The sequence below is a fragment of the Halichoeres trimaculatus genome, unplaced genomic scaffold, assembly GCF_033239565.1.
Source record: "Halichoeres trimaculatus isolate MK-OKI-2021-1 unplaced genomic scaffold, fHalTri1.1 fHalTri1_scaffold_17, whole genome shotgun sequence".
Lineage (NCBI taxonomy): Eukaryota > Metazoa > Chordata > Actinopteri > Labriformes > Labridae > Halichoeres > Halichoeres trimaculatus.
In genome coordinates, this window is record NW_027437195.1 from 10,595,235 (window position 1) to 10,616,244 (window position 21,010).

Sequence of the window (21,010 nt, forward strand, 5' to 3'; positions counted from 1 at the left end):
TGGTCAATGGAGCCTGACATGGATCTGCAGGATTTCAGTAACTGAATCAGGCAGGTCCATCTACTCTGCAAGGTAACTCAAAAGCCCCTCCCTGTAATAATGCAACAAACCCAGCCAATGTTTAAACAAACTCAGGTTAAAAGAATAACAGTGGATAACGGAATTAGAATAAATAACTAACTTGTGATCAAGTTAATGTACCTCTATTTTTGATGATTGTTATTATAGCTAACATGCCAAAGATTAACAAGAACTGATGATCAGGCCTGTCCCAAAATAAAAATAGTAAGGGCCTCAATCCACTAAAAGCTGTTAGTGTACACTGGCCCTAAATCTTAAACATTCTCTCTTCTTTAGATCAGAAAAGATAAAAATGTTGTGTTGACTTGGGCACACAGAAGACTTAACATTTACTTTAAAGACAGGGTATTATGCTTTCTCGTATTTTAAACATAGAAGTAAAGTATCAGTGCTTGATGTCCATTCAAAAAGGGTGTAGATATTTAAACTGCTAAATAGACATGCTGTAGAAACCCAGCATCCATCGGTAAACCGATCAAAACAGCCTGTCGTAAATGTAGCACCAGATCTTCATGAGATCTTCATGAGGTTTTCATGAGACTTGTGAAAATGATGAAGTCATTGTGTAAGGATCTTCTGACCAAGGTCTGCCTATTGCTCTGCCCTCATCAGGGCTCCAAAGGGCTGCCAAATCTAAGGAAGGGGGTTTTTGAAGCAAGGGTTGGCCTTAAAGAGACAGCAGCTGTTTTCCAAAACACCAGAGTGGGAAAAATATGGATCTATTTTAACCTGTAAACAATGTTAAGATACTACAGGAGTAGCAGAGGGACAGTATAAAGCCTTAAAAATAGATAAGTTAAAAAAAAAAAAAAAAGATCCCCTCTTCAAGTCATTTGCAGATTTCTTTTTGGTATGGGGTGAATAAATGAGACAATCTAAACCACAGCACATCATTGAGGAGTCTTTAAGGATCAGGAACTCAGAACTCAATTCCAAATTCTTTTTGACACAAGTGCCTTGAGGCTTGCAGCTTCTGGTGTCAATGACAAGTTTAATTTCATCATTAATTTCTCAGAAAACAGTGTTTTTGTTTTAACACAGTGGTAGCCAAAATATGAGCTGGATTCACGTCTGTTGGGGCGTTTTGCAATCCACATCCATGATATGGACCCAGAACATGCCACCTTCTGTCCTTTTAATCCTACAAGAAAGGTACTGTTGTCCACCCCCATCACTCATTAATGTAAGGGATCGTAGATGGTGTATTCTTAAGTGTGTGTGTTTTTGTATTTGTATCTGCAGCAGCAGGCAGCACCACGGCCAAGCATTTTGCACCTACAGTGTTTCCAAAAAGCTGTCAGAAGCAGACCCGTCTCCATCTCCTCGCTGTTCACTTTGTCATCTGACATGTCTGTCAAATCTCCCCACAGGATTTCCTGAAAAAACATCTCCACACATCTTTCATTCCCACGACAGCAACAGAACAGCAGCTGCAGCAGCAAACAAAAGGCTGGTGACCAAAAAATAGTGGAAGACAATAACAGTTTTCATTCTCAGGCAGTATGATTGGTCAGAGCAGACTACAACCAAAGCACACATTTCTTTCACCACGTGCTGTGGGAAACCTCTTCATGATCATTTTTGTAATGAAGTTGGAACTGTTTGTTACATTGCTTAACACTTTGATACCAAACACCTCCTTCACAACACCATCATCTTCTCAGCATGTCACATGAAAGCAAAGAGCAGGGTGTGCTCGTCACCTCTGCTAGGAGATTTCCTCATTCTGTGGCCCCCTGATAAGCTCTGACTTACTCCCTCCATGTGGGTCAGAGACACTTGGAGACACACAGCTTGTATTGCCTTTTGTAATTACATCTGCCTCACTGCTCTGTTTCTGCTCCCCTCACTCTCTCCTCAAACAGGATGGAGGTAGATTTATTAGACTGCATGCCTACATGTGTTTGTGTGTGTGGTTACAAGCTTGAATAACCATAATCCTTCATGTGCCTTTTTTTGTGCACTGGCTATTTCTTTTGCAAACAATATTAAAAGAGACAGATTTTTGTCCTCACCAGTACATGTATCTGAATATTCTCTCCATCCTTTGTAAGAACACCCACCACCTGCTGTAATGGATCTCCTACCGTGACTCCACACTCTTCTGGCCGTTGGATTCAGACAGCAGAACTAATTTATGCAACTTTCTATAGAGGTGGGAATTTAAATGATCTGTACACCCCGCAGTTTTGTCTGCTTTGTAAGACTGTAGAGAAAATCTTTTTGCTTCTTTTGAGGTCACTAAAGGGAGAGAAGGTAACTCATACAATCCAAATGATTTTTGTTTTGCAAATCTCTGTTAAGATGGCATTCCCTTGTTTGCTTTACTTATGAGATGTTTAGATCACACTCACTTCACCGGTCTTACCAGAAACCCTAGTGACCATGACTTACAGTGGTTCCCACAGTAAAGCTGCGTTTCCACCAAGCAGTCCGGGTCGGCTCAGTACGGTTTGGCTCGGTTTGGTACAGTTAAGCCTGATCCCGTTTGCATTTCCACAGCAGACTGTGCCCTCTCGTGGTAGGCAGCGTGTAAGCCGGATGCCGGAAGCTGCAGCTGTTAAACAATAGCGTGACGCCGTAGCAGCTTACCCCGCTTTTAAGTCCAACAAAGAAGAAAAACGCAACACAGTAAACTAAGAGCATGGATGGAAGACATCCAGCATTTCCTCCTCTCTGTGATTGGCATGTAGCTCTTTGATACAAAGTGCAATCAAGATTTGCAGCCACTGTCGAGGTAAGTGACGATTCTTTTGACCAATCAACAGTCTGCTGTGTGTTGCTCCACCTTCCAAGACCGGATCGGTTCAGTCTGGCACCCTAAGGGGTCCCAAAAAAGTAGGTCGGCTCGTCTCGGTTTTTGGGGATCTGTCCCGGGATGGGTCAGTGGAAACGCAAAAAGTGCTCCGTACCGAGACGAACTGAACCGGTCTGCTTGGTGGAAACGAGGCTTAAGGGACCGGACAATTCCATAATTCAATAAGCTGTGAAATCAAATTTTTTTATATCTGTTTATAACAGTTCTTTGTACCACAAGACCCCCAAGGTTACAAAACCAGGATAATGTTGTTATAATTTGTGTCAGGTTGATTCAGGAAACAGGAAGTAGCAGTACATGAAAATAGTTTTTTTGTTTTTAATCTATCGGCTAAATGAAGTATTTTAAGCCTTTTTTGGGAGGGGTTGTTTTTGCCTGTACTTGCATAGGCCACCAATTTCCCCCCAGCAGGGGGTCTTCGGTCTCTAGCTTCGGTCTCTGGAAGTCGTGGGCTGAACAGTTTGGAAACCTAAAGGTGCAGAACAAATTGGACAGAAATGCTAAAACATGTTCACATATATTTTAGCCAGTGAATAATCACTTTGATATAAAAATTGTAAATGTAGAATATATGGAAATAGACTGTCTCAAATCCTGTACTTCTGAACTTACCCTTATATTTTAAGTGCATAAGTGTGCTCACATCCACAATATGGAGGAACGTAGTGCACTTTGATTTCTCAGCTGGCGCACTCAAAATGGTCCCAAAGTTGATTGTGGAACACTGGACACTTCTCACTCTTAACAGTCACCATATTGGCTCTGTAGTGGAAGAGGCGGCAGATGATTTAGAATGGTTATAAATAATGAATAACAGAAAAACACTGGTTAATGGCTGTGAAATGTGTTGGACATTTCGAGGCAGCAGTGTTTGATGTGAGACAGCACCACTCCGTAAGATTTTGTGCGGCGCTGTTTGGCGTACATAGTGTACTTCATGTGTGTGAAGTAACGGAAGTATCCAGTTTGACACAGCAATAGTCTCTGTCTTCACCTTTTTTGATACATAGTTTTGAAGGTCATTGTTGACGATGGCAGGGCGGTTTTTTTTAATTTTTTTTTTCAGAGTCTTTTTATTTTTTGTGTTTAATCACAGAGAACATGAACAACAGCAAACAAGTAGGACTGTCAGGGGCAAAAAAAAAAATGTTCCTGTCCTATTCCCTCTCCCCAAATACAGGGTCATCAACATTCAGCCAGACAAAAACAGAAAATGGACTGTGAATTTTTAATGAACTTTGCTTCATTTATGTTTGATGTGGTAAAGAGGTGTGCCTTGTGCCTCTTGGCAGACAGCTACAGGATGCCCGGCTGTCAGTCAAAGCAGTAATATCCCTGTGTGGGCGAAATTTGTGAGTTTATTAACTTTAAGAATAGTAATGAAAATATCTCCTTCCCTGTACAGCTTTTACTTAAAGAGAGTTGATGTACTCAGCCACAAAACTCTCATTTAAAACCAGGTTGTATACATTTTGATATTTCAGCTTTTTTGGCTTGATGTGAATGTGATGTCCAATGTTCCTGTAGCCAGCCTCAAGTGGATGAATGAAGAACTGCAGTTTTTGGCACTTCCACACAGTCTACAGGTTGGTGCTTGGTCACAACCGATGATGATGTGTTTTAAAAGAAGATTTTATTCAGCGTGTGCAATGACAGAAAGCTGCTTGTGATTAGCAGGGTTGCAGATCTCACATTTTCAGGGAAATGCACTGGCTTAGTTTTTCATCTTTGCAGAGATAGACATGAAAAACATGAAAACATCTCTGCTGCACCTTTGATCAGCCATGTAGTTAGAATTGGCTGAAAACTTACCCCAGTATGGTGACAAGTTTCATGTTTTATACATCAACAAAATACAGTTTCAGCCTGTGATACATTCTGATATCCACTGTATGCATCAGTTTCTTCTAATTGGCAGTAACTCAACTGTCAGTAAAAAACTTTTTTTTCATCAAAGTTTTGAAGTCTAGATGACTATTGTAGAGCTGTGTTTTGTTTTGTTTTGCAGTCAGTAAATCATCTGTTTATCAAAAGACGACAGGAAGACAAAAATGAAACGTTCCTCTTACAGTAGTGATGGTAGTGGCAGTGCTCTCACACATGCAGCTCTACATTTTCTGTGACATTTCAAAGCTCCCTTTCATCCCACTTGTAAGTTCTCTGCGTGTCAAGCACATTAGTCAGTTTCCCTGAAACAATCTTCCTCATAGGATTCAGTCCTTTATTCAAAGGAGTGAGCGTGCTGAACCATGGGACATGACGCTGAGGAACGACATTTGTCTCCCTGCAGGTGGATGATGGAGCTCTGTGGATGCATAAAGCTTTATTCTCTTTTTGCTTCTACTTTTTGGCTCCAAAGAGTCGTTATATTAAAGCGTTTTTATTCTTTTCCTGGGCCATCAGCTGCACAGCTTGAAGCATCTCACACGTCACAAGATGATTCCACATCACCTGAGAAAGAGCTTTGCCCCGTCATCACTGCTGACCCTTCACAGAGGGGACTGTTCCAACTGTCTTCATCATTAGGGCTACAATTTGGAATATTATCTCATTGTAATTTTTTGGGGACCAATAATGCAAATTTAGCATGTGATTTTTTTTGTGGGGGGACATCTATCTTCTGCATTATTCGCTTAACAGAAGCATTAAGTCATTCTATGGTATAACCAACACAATAAAAGATACGAACAACAAATAAACAACTCTTACCTGCACTTTTTAATTGAAAAAAAAAAAGAAAGAACACTATGACATTTTACTGTCAGTGAAGTAACAAACCACACAGAATAAAGTGAACTAAGGGTTTGGCTCTGCCAGTAGAAATCATTCTACTGGATGGATCTCTGTAGCTCAGGGTTTTTCCCGGAAAAAACAGCATATTGACTTCTGCTGGTTTTGAGGAAGAATGATTGCAAGTTAATATTTCCTCCAGGTCTGTGTACATGTAATTTTTTTTTTTTTTTAATTGCAGCCTTTGCAGTTTGCAAATTGTATTCTATCATTTTGCGATGTCGGTTTTAATCCAATTGACTGTTCAGCCCTCTTCACCATTCACTGGACCAGAAAGATCCACAACATAACAAAGTCACACCTCTGGGGCCTGTACTATGAAGCAGGATTAACACGTCCAGGATCTCTCTGTGTCACTCAGATTGACTTCACGAGACATTCGCAGTCCTGATACACTGTACTACAAAGCTGGATATCAACTCACTAAGTGAACTCAGGGTTTTCCTGTCCTGATCAGTGTGTGCTCACATAAAAGAGATGGAGTTTACAGCGTCTGACCAATCAGACACACAGAGAAACAGGAGAAACCCTGCAAAGCTGCCTATTTTACCCTGGAGGAGCAGACAGTTATTCTTTAGAAATACAGAGAACTTAAACACATCATCCAGGACAAAAAGCAATGCTACTGCTGCAGCAGCAAAACTCAGGCAAGGACACTGGCAGTCAATTACCAGTTCTGTTTATGCGTAGATTTGTGAGATTATACAATATCCTATCATCAGACAGTATGAATGGACATCACTCTGATCACTCAATTTCACTTTATTACAGCAGATGTTTGTGGCAGAGCTCTTCCTCCCTTTATATTTTCTATTGAGTTCTTTTGAGGCTCAGTCCCCACCTTGTGAGTGCATTTTGTGTTGTATTAGGGGCCGTTTACATGACAACAGTTTTAGGGTGAAACGCAAAAGTTTTGTTGTGTTTCAGCCTTGCGTTTACACGGAAATGGCGTTTCAGCCGACCTACAACGCAAACTTTTGAAAACGGCCTCCAGAGTGGGATTTTTCTGAAACACTCCTGACACCGTTGCCGTGTAAACAGTAAGCCGGCGTTTTCAGTGGAAATGCTGACGTCACACTCCGGCTCGCACGCGCCCATACAACAGGACAATAGGACAACAGTACCGTTGTTACGATCGTCGTGAACTACCGTGTTGTGCTTGTGCTGCTCAGTCTGCTGAATCTGCCGACTGTCTTTCAACAAAATGTGCATCTTTTGCTCCACTTTTAACGTAGTATTCCCCAATACACCAGATGATCGGCTCAACTCTACTTCGGTGGAGATCTCCCAAAAGTGGCCTCTGGACAAGACAGTTATAGCACCACCTACAGGCCTGGGATGTGTTTCCGTGTAAACGCAGATTTTTTTCACTGCGTTTTAGCGTTTTCAGGTTAAACATTGTTGTGTAAACGGGGCCTTAATTCCTTACCGTGACTGTTTCTTCACTTCTGCTGTTTGTTACCATTATTATTAACCTCATCATTTCAGATGCTCCTGACTGCAATGCTTTACATTCTGACTCCATCAGTTGACAAATGCAGCTCAGTCCATCTGATGAAAATCTGTATTTTTCATACAGGATGTCAGCAGGGACATCAAAAGGACTACGTCTATCCCTCAAAACTCTTCCAAACCGAGGTGCTCCTCTCACGACCCGCGCACCAACTAAGAGTTGGCAGATCATTTTTAGGAGAGCTGATTGGTCAGGTGGTAATGCTTTTCTGCTCGTTGATCTCCGATCCGGTTATTAACCTGCTCAGAGCAGTTTAGCTGTTCAGCATAAGTTACCATGGTGATGTATCTCGGTAAGACGTGAACCAGCTTTGTAGGACAGAAAATCCCGGATTAAGCCTGAAGTTACCTCACTAAGAGAAAATCCAGCTTCGTAGCACAGGCCTCTAGTGTTTCTTGTCTTGACTTTTCATCCTTGGTGGACATCTTCCATCAGACATTCTTTCATCAACTTCACATTTTTTTGTCTGAAACCAACTTTGCTTTTCCAGAAAACTAAAAAAAAAAACACTTGACTTCTGTGTTTGGCTTTCATCTTTCTGCTTGTTGCTTTTTATTTCCCGTAACCCTCACCTTAATAGAAGCTGGAAATAGAAGATTGGGCTTTAATCTCCTTGAAAGGGTGATCAAAGGGACACAATACATGTTCAAAGCAAAGGATGGGTCGCTTTTCATGCTGTCTCTCCTTCATTTTCCCCTCTTCCTGGCTTCTTTCTTACCTGTTTGCTTGCATGTTTTCTTTTTTGCCCTTTACTTACCCTCTCTACTCCACTCTCTACATCCCTTCCATCCGTGCAGCCCTGGTAGCTCTGTGGAGTCCAGGCCTTCTTTGATCTGTAGTCCAGAACACAGGATGAGAGTTATCCGCTGGCAACAACAAGAACATCCCATTAGGAGCTGGACAGAGCCTTGACAGACACTCTCTGCTTCTGCTGCTGCCACTGCTGCTTGCTGCTGCTCGGCCTTGAGAGCACACTGCCTGCTGCCACTGATGCAGCTGATTCTCTGTGCCTCTCCCCAGCTCAGGGTGGGCATTACAGGCTCAGCACACTTGACACACAAGCATGAGCTGGGTTCACTAGTTGAATCAAAAATAAAAAATTTTGCACTGCTGTCTCTGGTTTATTTTTAGAAAGTTGCCTGGCTGCCGTTTGAGACACTAAAATCCTGGCTGCTGGACTTAGTTGACAAAAGTGCCTTGGCAGAGTTTTTCAACTTTTTCTCACACAACAGCACCAACTCCACTGAACTCCTCTAGCTTGGAACAGACACTGTTCATCCTTTGTCATTTCGTACTGTACCTATTCTCTGCACTGGGGGTTCCTAGCTTGACATCAAAGTGAAAGAGTGTGAAACAGGAATCCCAATGAAAGTAAAGTACACTCAGTGAAATTAAAGAGGAGGTATTATGTTGCCTAGTGTGCATTTCAAAGAATCAAAGCACATTTCACAGTACAGTCACATGTTTTTAAAATGGTGACACCATCTGAAATTGCCATCTAGCTTAAAGGTATTTATTAGGCCTGGGCGATATATCGATTATATCGATTAATTCAAATTTTTCCTTGTGGACCATTTAAAAAATGAAATTTTGAATTTTTTCTCCCCACTTTTGCGCACCTTTTATACCTCGGCAAGTGCTGACTCCGCGTGTGTGCAGTGTGATTTAACAGTTTACAAACAAAACAATAGAAACCTAACTGTCATAAAAATGTTCTTGTGCGTCTTTGAGACCCAGCACCTTGACGTACACGTGTTCCTTATAGTCCGTATCAACAGGCCAAAGAGGTTGATATAAACTAGACCTCTCATCAGTAAACATTCAAATCCCTTCACTTGAATACTCTGTTTTTTGAAAGTAAAGTACACTCAGTGAAATTAAAGAGGAGGTATTATGTTGTCTAGTGTATATTTCAAAGAATCAAAGCACATTTCACAGTACAGTCACATGTTTTTAGAATGGTGACACTTTCCGAAATTGCCATCTAGCCTTAAAGGTATTTATGTGTGAATGTTGCATCCGGTCTTATTGGGATAAGGGCCTGTGTCCACTGACAGCAGTATTTGTGCTTGTTGCTTCCTTTCTGCATGTCTTTCTTCTACCTCATCAGCCAAATTTTACATCTTGTTATATGTTTTTTTCTGGAATCAGTTTGGACAGCTCATTAGCTGCGTGTGGTTGTGCTTAAATTAATAGCTGCGTTTCCATTATACCTTTTCAAAAAATGAAAGGAATGTTTCTATTGTTCGATTACGTCTTGTTGGTGTTTCCATTTTAGAATAGACTAGAATTGCACATAGGGATGGGTACCGATTGAGGTACTTTTATAGGCACTGATCGAATACTGTCAAAAGTTCCGGGTACCAATTCACATAAAATCAAAAGGTACCATGTTGAGGTACCTAAATGCATCCTTGCGACTGTGAAGGAGTGGAAGAGAAGGTGATTTTTAATGTTGGACATGAACACAGCATTGCAAGGTTATATATTGAAGAATAAATATGTTAAATTGAAAATATATATATATATATATTATTTAAAAAAATTGATACTTTTACCACATAAGCACAAAAAGAACCGAAAATTAGTACCGTTGAGTATCGGGCATCGCTATCATTTCAAATGTGAAAGGAACCAATCCCTATACACACATACCATGAGTGAAATCTTGTCTAGCAAGATTTAATTTGCAGAATTTGGATGAAGGTAAGGGACTATGACGGGCGTTAACCATGGACATTCCTAACATTTCAAAATTTCCAGATGCTGCCATGAGGATGATACTGATTTGTAAACCCTTGTGATTTCATTCACTGGTCACTGGCGGCCGTGACCACGCCAACTCAAAACAGGCACAAACAAAACCATAAATAAATATCAACATCTCCTTTAATAACGAAACTTCTGAAAAACCACCTCATGAGTGTTTTTTTTTTTTAATTTTTGTGTTTCCATTAATAACTTTTTGTTGCGATATTAAGTTCTAAGTATAAAGAAACACAGCTTATGACGTTTTAAAATTGACAAAAGAATGTGACAGTTTAAAAACTAAGTAGCGTAGAGTTTGGAATTAAACACCAATAAAACACCTGTTCTTTGAGCGAGACAAAACTTTGGAAAACCAAAAAGTCAAATATCCATACTATACCCATTGCTAATCAGTGGTAAATGACAGTGGCCTAAATCATGCAATTCTTTTGTTTTGTTTTGCTTGTTTTTTAAACGCACGTGGAGAAAGTCACACAAACCGGAGCGACTGTTGTGTTATCTCGAACAGAGCGAGCATTCGTCTTGGTCTCCATTGTTTTGGTTTCATGCACAAAATCAATGGAGCTCATTCATCACATGCTCATTGAAAACAAGCAGATTTGTTTGAACACTTGTGAGGATTTTTCACCACAGTGTGAAGCTGCAGAGCAAGATTTATCAAAAACTGCGCCGGCACTAGATGATACGGTCATGCTGTTTGCTCGCTGAAAAGGCATTATTTCCTCCTCTTATCTTCTCTGTGCATCTGACATGTACAAATCACACACACACATGCAGGCGCTTACACACAAAGATATGTGAGTAATTAATGCATGTATAAGCACAGGCACTTCAGCACGTTTAACACACACACACTCACACAACTACACAAATACTCTGTGGTTTCTGTTACCGTCACAAACAACCAGTGATGGATTGGTCCCTTCCATTTTAAACAGGGAGAAAACACATGCCCCCGGGGACCCTTGTGTGTGGAAGTACTTTGAAGTGTCCACATTTAATTCTTCTGTATGATAAATGAGAGGGGAGCCGCGGTTGTAGCCTGTGAGGAAAAGCTGGGCTCGCTTGCTCGTCGAGGGGAGCGGTAACAAATGTAGCGATAGCTGATAAGCTGACTGTGTCTCTTGCTCCTGCTTGTTGTTCTGCTCCCTGCAGACCCCCACAGCCAGATAACAAATCCATCCTATCAATCAAACCCATCAATGGCTGGCTGCAGATTAGAGACAGTGATTTTGGGGCTGATTGGAGGGGAAATGCTGATTACACCTCTCTCTCCCTGACTTGATTACACTCTGCCTGTGTGTTGTCAAGCTCGGCTGCTGAGCTGTAATCACTGGAAGCTAAGAGCAGAGGCCGTGGCTCCTGAATAGACAAGACACAGACGCAATCACAGCTCTGGCTTGTGAGCTGTGACCACTGCTAGGTCATTGGAAAGGTCTAAACCTCACACTGTTGTAGCATCTGTGCATGCTAGCTGCACATCTGTGCAGACATGAGCACCTCACACTGAGATAAAGAAAAACACAACAATGAAAGCTTTTGTCTCATTTATTCCTCTCAAACCTTTTTATACACCCCCTCCTTCTCCTGTTTCCTCTGGCCTACTTCCATCACAGTGGCAGAGGGTCCCGTGCTGGAGTGCACACACACACACACACACACACAGCACAGTGAGCAGTCCTTATCTTAGCTTTATTTAGCTGCTTCACCTTTAAAACTGGAGCAGGTTCCAGACAGTCTCTTCTTCCCCACTTCCTCTATCCCTCTACGCCTTTACCAATCTGCTCAGCCCTCCTTCACTCCCTGTCTGCCTCGTCTTTTTTTTTTCAATCAGTGGAGCTGTAGAGGCCGGCCCAGGACTCAAATTGTCACTTTGAGTGCACAGTGGAAAAAGCAAACAGAGGCCACCACAGAGGCTCAAAAACTGCAACTTGAAGAAGGTAAACAAACAAACTAATTGCCAAATATCAACAACATTCTTCTGGAAAATAAAAATGTGTGAGGGGAAACTAATTGGTTTTGCTTGCTTTCTTGTTAATAGAAAAAATAATTGTGATGGGTTCCCACTCGGAGTATGGGAACAGGCTGAGTGTGTTTATTCTTCCATGCGTAAACAAGGACACTGCTAACACACACTATTAATAATTGTGTATGAAGACAGTCGAGGTAATACAGCGCCTGCTTTAAAATGTGACATCAGGTGTTTGACTTTTTTAACCCTCCTAAAAGAATCTCATGATTATTTTTAGTGAACATTATTTAAAACAGAAGCGTGATCTCACCAGGAACTCTTAAGTTCAGCGGCTCTGTTTGATTTACTCTGGCTAATGTTTGTTACTCTAATAAGACCTGCCTGCCTTTAATCCTCAACACACCATTTGGGATTACTGGCATGACTGTGTGCCTCAATAAAATCCTTTTCATCTGTCTGTGTGTGCATGTTTGGATACACGTGTGTGAGTAGGTTCACATTGAATTCATAACGGGCTCTGTCCTGGTTTTGAACTGTCTTTGAAGCTCCAAAATCGTCTCATCCAGCCTGTGTCAGGTATCAATTCAATTGACACCATGCACTCCACTACTTGTGCTGTGAATTGAGCATACTTGCATGCTTGTTAGATGGAAACAGCTGTCAGGGTAGATAGCGAGAGTGACTCAGTCGGCTTTCCCCCACTTATCGTTTGCCTATTCCAGTCCTGCTGCTCTTATTTTGACCTCTAAGAAAGTCAAAGTATTCTACTCATTTTCCTTATTTTCTCTTTCTCGTCTTCACTCTGAGTGCACACACACGAACACACACAGTGACTGTGGAGATGTGGCCAGGGATGTTTAGTGCACCTGTGGCACAGTTGAAATCAGAGCTGGATTAGGATGAATAAATGAATACTGCGTCTTATATTTAGTCTGCTTGTGACAGTTGGGGAATATTTTCCAGCTTCACTTTTTAAAAGTGATTCGTGAGGAAATTTCAGTCTCTCAAATGTTATTTCATTCATGCACTGGTGCTTAGCAATATTCCAGAAAATTACATGATTGTCATTAGCAAATTAAACCTCGCAGGCTAATTCCTTATGATTTTTCCTGACTAAATGGCTTGAATCTGTAGCTGAATACCTCAGTCATAGTCCAGTCTGCAGCCAAATAGTAACTGAGTCCAGACTGCAGTGTCCGCTGCTGCACAGCACAAAATGGAGTTGGCCATAAGGCCGCCCTTATGGACAGTTTCTGCATCCAAAAAACAATTTTATAGTGGGAAAACAATTCACAGATAGTAGAAAGTTCAATAAATCCACTAAGTTTCTGTTCTTTTTTTTATGATTTCGTTATTGAAGGGGTGTATGGATGCTCTATTTCACCTAACTAAAAACAATAAAAAAGATATGTATCCAGTTATAACACAACAGGCTTCTGTTAGAACAAGTTTTTTTTTCACATTAAAACAAGTTATTTTCAACCTGTATCAACATCCGAAATAATGACGTTCTAATGTGAAAAGTTTCCATTAGAAAAAAAAACATTTTTCACATCAAAAGATATTTTCAGGTTCTTACAACATACAAAACAATCACATTATAACTTCTGAGCTTTTTTTATTTTATTTTTTTCTAAAACAGGATGTGTTTCATGCTAGAAAAAGTTATTTTTCTGTTGTTAAAGCATACAAGACAATCACATCAGAAAGGAAAAAGTTTTTGTTCGAACAAGACCCTTTTCCACATTAGAGCAAGATATTTTCATGTTGTTACACTATACAAAATATTCATGTGATAACATGATAAGTTTTATGATGGGACAAATGTTTTTCATATCAGAGCAAAATATTTCCACATTGTTAAAATATATGAAATAATCCCTTTATAATGTGGATAAATTTTGATCGAGATGTTCACGTTACATGACATTTTCACATTATTACAATATACATAGTTTTCATGTTATAACAAGAAAATAATTGTTGGAAAATTGTGTTTTTCATTTTACTCCAAGGTGTCTTTATGTTACTGCAACATACAAAATTATTATGTTTTTACGTGATACTTTTCTTATAACACAATAGACTACTATTTATCTTTATCTTTATAGTCCTACTTATCTAATTGCAAAACATGACAACTCAAATTTTTACAACATTTTAACCTTTTTTTTTTGTTTTCTATAACTCATTTTTAATTTGGTAACATAGAAGTGATAGCTATTAAAGACTATGGCTCACTAACACACTCTGATTTAAGTCTTTTAAATCTTGAGTTAAAGTTATGCTGTTTTTGTGACTGTGGATAACATTATGATAAGTAGTACAATGTGAACGTTTCCACAATACAGCACAATGAATAATAGATTAATAAAAAAGGAAGGTATAGTTTTTATTGGTTGTAATCACATAAAGAATTATTTTTATAATGTAAAAAAAAAAAAAAAAATGTTATAATGGGAAACTTTTACATATAACATGATAACATCACTCAGATGACACAATTTTTTATCGTGAAATGTACATGTTTATCCCCCAGTTGTTTTGGTAAGGGGAGTACTGTTGGTTTTTGAAACTCAAAACCTTTTTTTTATTGGTGTCCTTGACCCCCAAAATTTACACTTTCACCCCAAGTTTGTTATTGTAGCAGAAGTAAGAATATAGCGAACAGCGGCCATGATTAAAAAATGTGTTTATTTCCGTAACTATTTCTGTTAGTGTGATTTCACTTTTGTCTTAGGATTATTTTATTTCCATAGCCTTACTCCTGTACCAAAGGGGACTTTGCATCATGGCTTAAAGTCAAAAGCCATGAAACCTCCCTACTAGATATTTATATGTATATATATGTATGTGATATGTATTTTTTCTGGAGCAATATGCTTCAGTATAAAGTAATTCTTCAATGAACAATTTTTTAATACACTGTTGTTATGTATTAGAATGTAGCCTCAATTTTGCAGCACTTTCTGTCTTCTGTCCTCAGATCATAGGAAGCCAGAGTTTTGTCTAAACAATAAACATGGCAAGAAAAAGATACTGCCGTGCCCTACATGTACAGAAACTCTTCAACCAAAAACAGCACTGTAGCGTCAACACTGTAGCTCTTCTTCCACATCACAGATGGGGCTTTGGAAACTGACATGGTTTCTCAGAGTGACAACATGCCTGGTTTCAGGCCCACACTGGTGACAGATGGGAATTCTGTTGTGGTATGTTTTGTTATTTTTAGTTCATGTTGGTTTACGCCTGTTTGCCACTCCCCCGTACCATACAGCCTTCAAATACTTTTCTGTTTTCTGAGTGTGAACATCTTTTAAATGTATTCCACACTGTCAACATACAACCACATCTGACTACTGCGTTCTTCTTTGTGTTTTCTAGTGCATTTTCAGCAGAACTAATGGATCTTTGGCTGTAGTGACTCTGTTATGAATGACTCATATTGTGTGAGTGGCAGCAGTAGGAAGCATGTTCTCTTTTCCAGGCTGAAATAATTGACAGCAAATCATCTGCCAGCTCTTCTAAATACAGAAACCTGTACTTGTGCTCACAGAAGACAGAATCCAGGTCAAGTGATTATAGCATCATTGATTAAAATAGCATCGGTGTCAAACAAATGGCATTCCCCCTGTTTCATACGTGATCTATGAAACATGCTTCTGGCAAGACGGAAAGGTTAAATCCAAGGCAGAGTGCAGTTCACCCACATAGTGGAGCCAGATTAATAGCTTCTGTAGAAATTTCAGCAATCCTATGGGATGTGTTTGAGTAGCATAATTTAGAAACAAAGACAAGAACATGAAGAAACAACAGCAAAACAAAAAAGAATGGTAAACTACTTAACAATGATGTTTCATATGTATAGATGTATAAGGCCTGAACCACACGTATATGGATATTTTTTTGATCGGATATCTTTGTCCTCGTTTAAAAAAAAATCTCCGTCCACACCACAGAAATATCTCTGTCCATATGAAGAGGCCAAACTGAAAATGATCGCCTCTGAAGCCTGTAATGCCATGCCTGGCCAATAAGTGGCAGGTTAGCAAAATGTGAAAACTATAGAAGAAGAACGTTATGAGCATGCGCAGTCAAACACAGGATATTTACCATTGCTACAGTGACTTGTTGCTAGGCGCTTGGCAATTGCGTCAACACCAGCTCCGTTTAACACCGCTACACGGATCCACTCAACCGAATATTTTTTTATTTCTTCACTTTTTTATCTGTTTTTAAAAATCTCCGTTTATATGGGTGAAATTGCTGTGTTCCTGTGGTTGAGAGGCCCAATTGGACAGAAAAATGTGCGTTTAGTAATATGTCCGTATACGTGTGGTTCAGGCCTAATTCTCACCAAAACTACTTTACTATCAAAAAAGAAGGGAAAGATGCTTAATACCAAGCGGCAACATCTGGTCTAAGAATATGAGACAATGTGGAAGTGCTAAAATCTGCTGTTTCTGGAGTGTCAGCTTGAGGCGAGCTCCGAAAGTACAGGAAGTCACATACACACCAAGCCGAAAAAAGGCTGTTTTCAAAGCAGAAATTAACCTATTTACAGCCTGGTTCAAAAAACGTTTCCTGTCTGAGTCGCTAATTTCACTAACGGCACTCACTGTACGAGGGGTAAATTTTTTTCAAACTCAGCCGTTTAGATGATATTAAGATCGCAAGCTCGCCCAATCAGAGGCACAGCTCAGGGTCACGTGACCGACAGGCACCCTAAAGCTGTAGGCAAAGCCCCTGCCACTACCAATATGGCCGCTATAGCCAATGTGCCTCATTTTCCGTTTCAGAAACAGACAGGTGGCGTCGGGGAGACTACGTCCATGTTTTATACAGTCTATGTATAATACTCGGATGCAAACAAATAGAGTAAAAAGAGTTAAATCAATTCAAGTGTTTACATCTACCTTAAGAAATAATGTCTCATCCATAGTAATATGAGCCACATTTGTCTGACAGGTCCAGAAAAAGATATTCAAAGACAGAAATAACATCTGACTCCTTAGTAGGAATTGGCTTTAAAAGTACCATGTGTCTGCAGACCACAGGATGCAGACATAGGCCCATATATTTGGAACTGCAATTTTGATACCCATGTTTATTATGGCAGCACGATCCACTTTATCTGAATGCCAAAGGGAGGGACCAAACTTTTAGGTCATGTCCACATGTAGCCAGGTATTTGGGAAATATAATTTTATACGTCTAGGCCTGTTATCCACATGAAACTGCAGTTTTACATCACTCGCATCTCAAAAGTTACGGACAAATGACAGGGGTTCATTCCAATTGGCCGCCATGGGTTTTTACGTCTGAAAAACACTGCCAACTATGTGTTTGGTATGCTTCAAGTTGCACTCATTGGCGGATTTTCTGGATTTTGCGTTTAGGTAAAAGTATTTTAAAAAACAAATAAGGGGGGTCTTTGTTTTTTAAAAAGCTAGGTATGTGTGTACAAGGTCTTAGTGTTTACTATAACCATTGATAGTTCCATAACGCTTACCCTAAACTGTAACTGTTGTAACAGCACAAGAGTCCATGAGGTGAAGTTCCAGATTTGTGGTTCTGAAACTAGAGGATTTAGCTCTATTAATGTTAGGCTGAAGAACACTTTGTCAGAAATGTCTCCTTTTTTCTCCAGTAATTTCTTACACTGCATCGCATTCTGCTCTTTTCTCAGCATGAGATATATAACATTACATGTCAGCAATATGCCCCGAACATACATGTGTATTCACACTCACATCCTCACACAGTCATGTCCAGCTATTGTGTATTTAAAGTGGCATCCTGCTGTTTTCCTTCCTCCTGGTCCCCTGTGCCTGTCAGGGGCCTCTGATTCTGTTGTTTAATGAGCACCGGCTCTCCTCGGGCTGGCTACTAGTCTGCTCTGCTTCTGTGCGTCTGCTGTTGCAGCGCTGACCAGACTCGACACGCGGGTCTGTGTCCCAGGGCTAATTGCTGCAACTTGGCTGATAGTCTTTCTGTGCTCCACTCTCATTGACTCCCCGGACTCTAGGGGGATTCCCACAGGCACCCAAAGACAAACAAACCTGGGCGGACAATCGATAACGGATGCAAGAGTTACCGCTCAGCACAGCCGCTGATTAAGATTCCCTGGGAATGTGTGCGTGTGCGTGTATGCGAGCGTGAGTGTGTATTAAGGTGTTTGCTGATGGTCCCCACTCCGTCAGTGCTAACTGGAATCTTCAGCCTGTCCCTGGGTGCTTGTTTATGTGTTTTTGATTAAGAGCACGGTAGAGTTCAGAGGCCTCCTCACAAAAACAGCACATTAATGCTCCTAGGTAATTAAACGCAGCACAGCAGGGTGCAGCCGTGACTCTGCCTTAATCTGAGATCTGATCATGCACTGACTCTGGGACAAAAACACATAATACACAGCTTTTTTACGTTAACTTTATTTTACACTAATGCAAACAGAAAATGTGTACCAATACTGGCTCACAGAGGTGCTATCTGCTGTGCAGCGCCATTTTTTAGGTATAGAGTCGTTTGTGCATGCTGTGTGAGTCAGACATCGTCTCTTCAGCTCCTTTAGAAGGTGCTAAGAGCTGCTTTTTCCTGGCCCTGCTTTGGAAACTTAAACAATTATACTTATTGAACAGAGGAATTTTTTTAAAAAGAAACAGAAAAAAAAGGCCTGCCTCTAATACAAGCCTGCTTCAAATAAAAGCCCGGGTTCATATTTGTATTTAAAAATCGACACATACTACTTCTTTGTACTGAAGAGGATCCTCAGAAGCAGTCTGGTTCATGAAGTGTGTGCCATTAAATCCCACTCGTTAGCAAGCGCTGCTGTTCGTGTCTCCTCTCCTCTTTACCTATCCACTTGCTCCCCTTGCCATCTCTCCAAGCTCGTGTTTGCTTTTGTTCCCGTCTCCAGCCCGCCTGACTCACAATGATGATCTTGACCAAGTGCAGGGAAAGGTCAAGGTTGGCCTGCAAATTGCCTCAAAGCAATCAGCCTTGTCTCTCTGCGCTAACAGTGCGAGCTCTCTTTCTTTGTCGCCATCTTGCCATCTCTCCATCTCTCCATCTCTCCATCTTTTTTTTTCCTTCTTCTCTTCTCTGTGTTTACCCAGGGGGGGAATATGTGTCAGGGAGGATTGGCAGCAGGAGAGGTGGGGGTGTGGGGGGTTTCTGCCCTGCTTTGAAGTCTGGGCTCTGACCAGCGGCTGAGTGAGGGCCAGGGACTTGAAAGAAGGGAGCGTCGCTCTCTGGGTGACATTTCAGCACAGACCAGCATGACCTAGCATGGTTCTTTTGTGTGCGTGTGTCTGTGTGTGTATACACATAGGAATATGTGTGTGTGTGTGTGGAGAATGAGTGAGTGTGTCCTTGTGGCTTCAGCTGTCCTCGAGGACTACCGGCTGCTAGGGGGTGTTTGCCTTCGCACCAAAGGGATTACCTTTCATTACATGAAAAACAGAGTCACCCATTCAACCTCTAACCCCACGCTCAACAATAGTGCCATTGGGATGCAGTGCTACAGCTGATACCCCTGTTATATACATACTCGGTCATTACATCTAGTACACACAGAAATTGCATGAGCCCTGGCTATATGCAGCATTTTATAGGACTCCAGAAAAACACAAAGGCTCAAGGATGGCCTTCTTCAGGTCAGCTGTTCGTTCCAGCCCAGTGTTCTTGAGTGGTTTTACTATGATGGCTCACACACATGAAAGGCTTCACTTTAATGTGTTACAAAGTACCCACACACTCAACCAAACAACTTCAAAGCCTGCGCGTGGCCTGAAGCTGGACAAATGTCTTCATCTAACCGCCTGATTGTGTTTGTGTGTTTGTGTGCCTTTCAGGCTGTCCTGTAAATGGTGTAAACAGGTGTTAACATGTCAGCCCACAAAGATGCCACATGCCGCTGTGTCATGATCTCCTGAACAGCTGCCCTCTGCCATTGTGTGTGGGTGTGAGTGTGAGTGAATATGTGACTGCATGTGTTTAGTGGAAAGGGTTATAAATGGCTGAAAGAGAAGCCATGGCCCTTCATGTTGTGAAAAGCCAAGGACAAACAGAGATAGAGGGCAAAAAATGAAAGGGAGGGCAATGAATGATTTCTATGAGGATTTCTATCTGTAGACGATCTCACTGTGTGTGTGTTTTCATGGTCTTATGCATGCATGTCTGGGAGGGAATCAAATTGAGCTTGAGAGTGATATAGTGGTCTGAAAGAAAGTCTTTTCTTTTACAGTAAGTTTCCCCTGCTAGCTAATGTCTCTGTCAGGGAAACTTCTTTATGGACGTCTATCTGCATTCAAACAAGTGAGGTTGAGTGAATAACGTGCTGGGGGTTATGCAAATTGGACTCCTGACAGGGTGAGAAGACCCCAATTACATTACTTAAGGAAAAATCTTTTTTTTGCCACAAGGTCAACAGGAAAGAGGTAAAATGTGCTAGCCCTGGTGTCACTTTACCTCAGAATTGATACCTGTTGTTTCAGGGTTTTGACCAATCTGAGTCAAGTATTAATTCTTTTTCTCATTTGTTTGCACACAAATACTGGTACTGGAGACCACAACATGTAACCCATGCACCAATCCCTTTCAGCAATTCTGCTAAACTACAAGCACAATTCCTGATTATTAGACCACCTTTGGTCTAATAATTTCCAAGACAGTCGTTTGTTACACCAAAAAAAAGCAAGCCGAACATGGTACCACCTACTGCTAGCTGGTTGAGGCAGGAGACGTGTTTCTACCCCAACGTGCACTTATCTGTTCCTGTGTCAGGTAGCAACATCAGACCTCCAGGAACCTTAAAAATGAGTGGGCACTGCTCACTTGTTCAGCAAGGACAGTATGAATTTGACTTCTTGAGGCTGGTCTGAAGTCACACAGGGCACAGAAGAAGCCTTTTATTAACCAGAGGCAGAGGAAGGCCTGGTTACTCTTTGCCAGGGATCACAAAGATTGGACTGTTGACGATAGGGGGAAGGTGCTCTTCGGAGATGAATCCAGTTTTAAGTTGATGTCCATTCCAGCCAACTTACTGGTTAGGAGGAGACCTGGAGAAGCC

General features: G+C 41.0%; 1 protein-coding gene across 2 annotated transcripts in view; it reads left to right on the top strand.

Moving 5' to 3' along the window:
* pacrg (PARK2 co-regulated) overlaps window positions 1-21,010 on the top strand; it is a 170,799-nt gene that overhangs the window by 63,449 nt on the left and 86,340 nt on the right. The gene's annotated exons all lie outside the window — the stretch shown is intronic.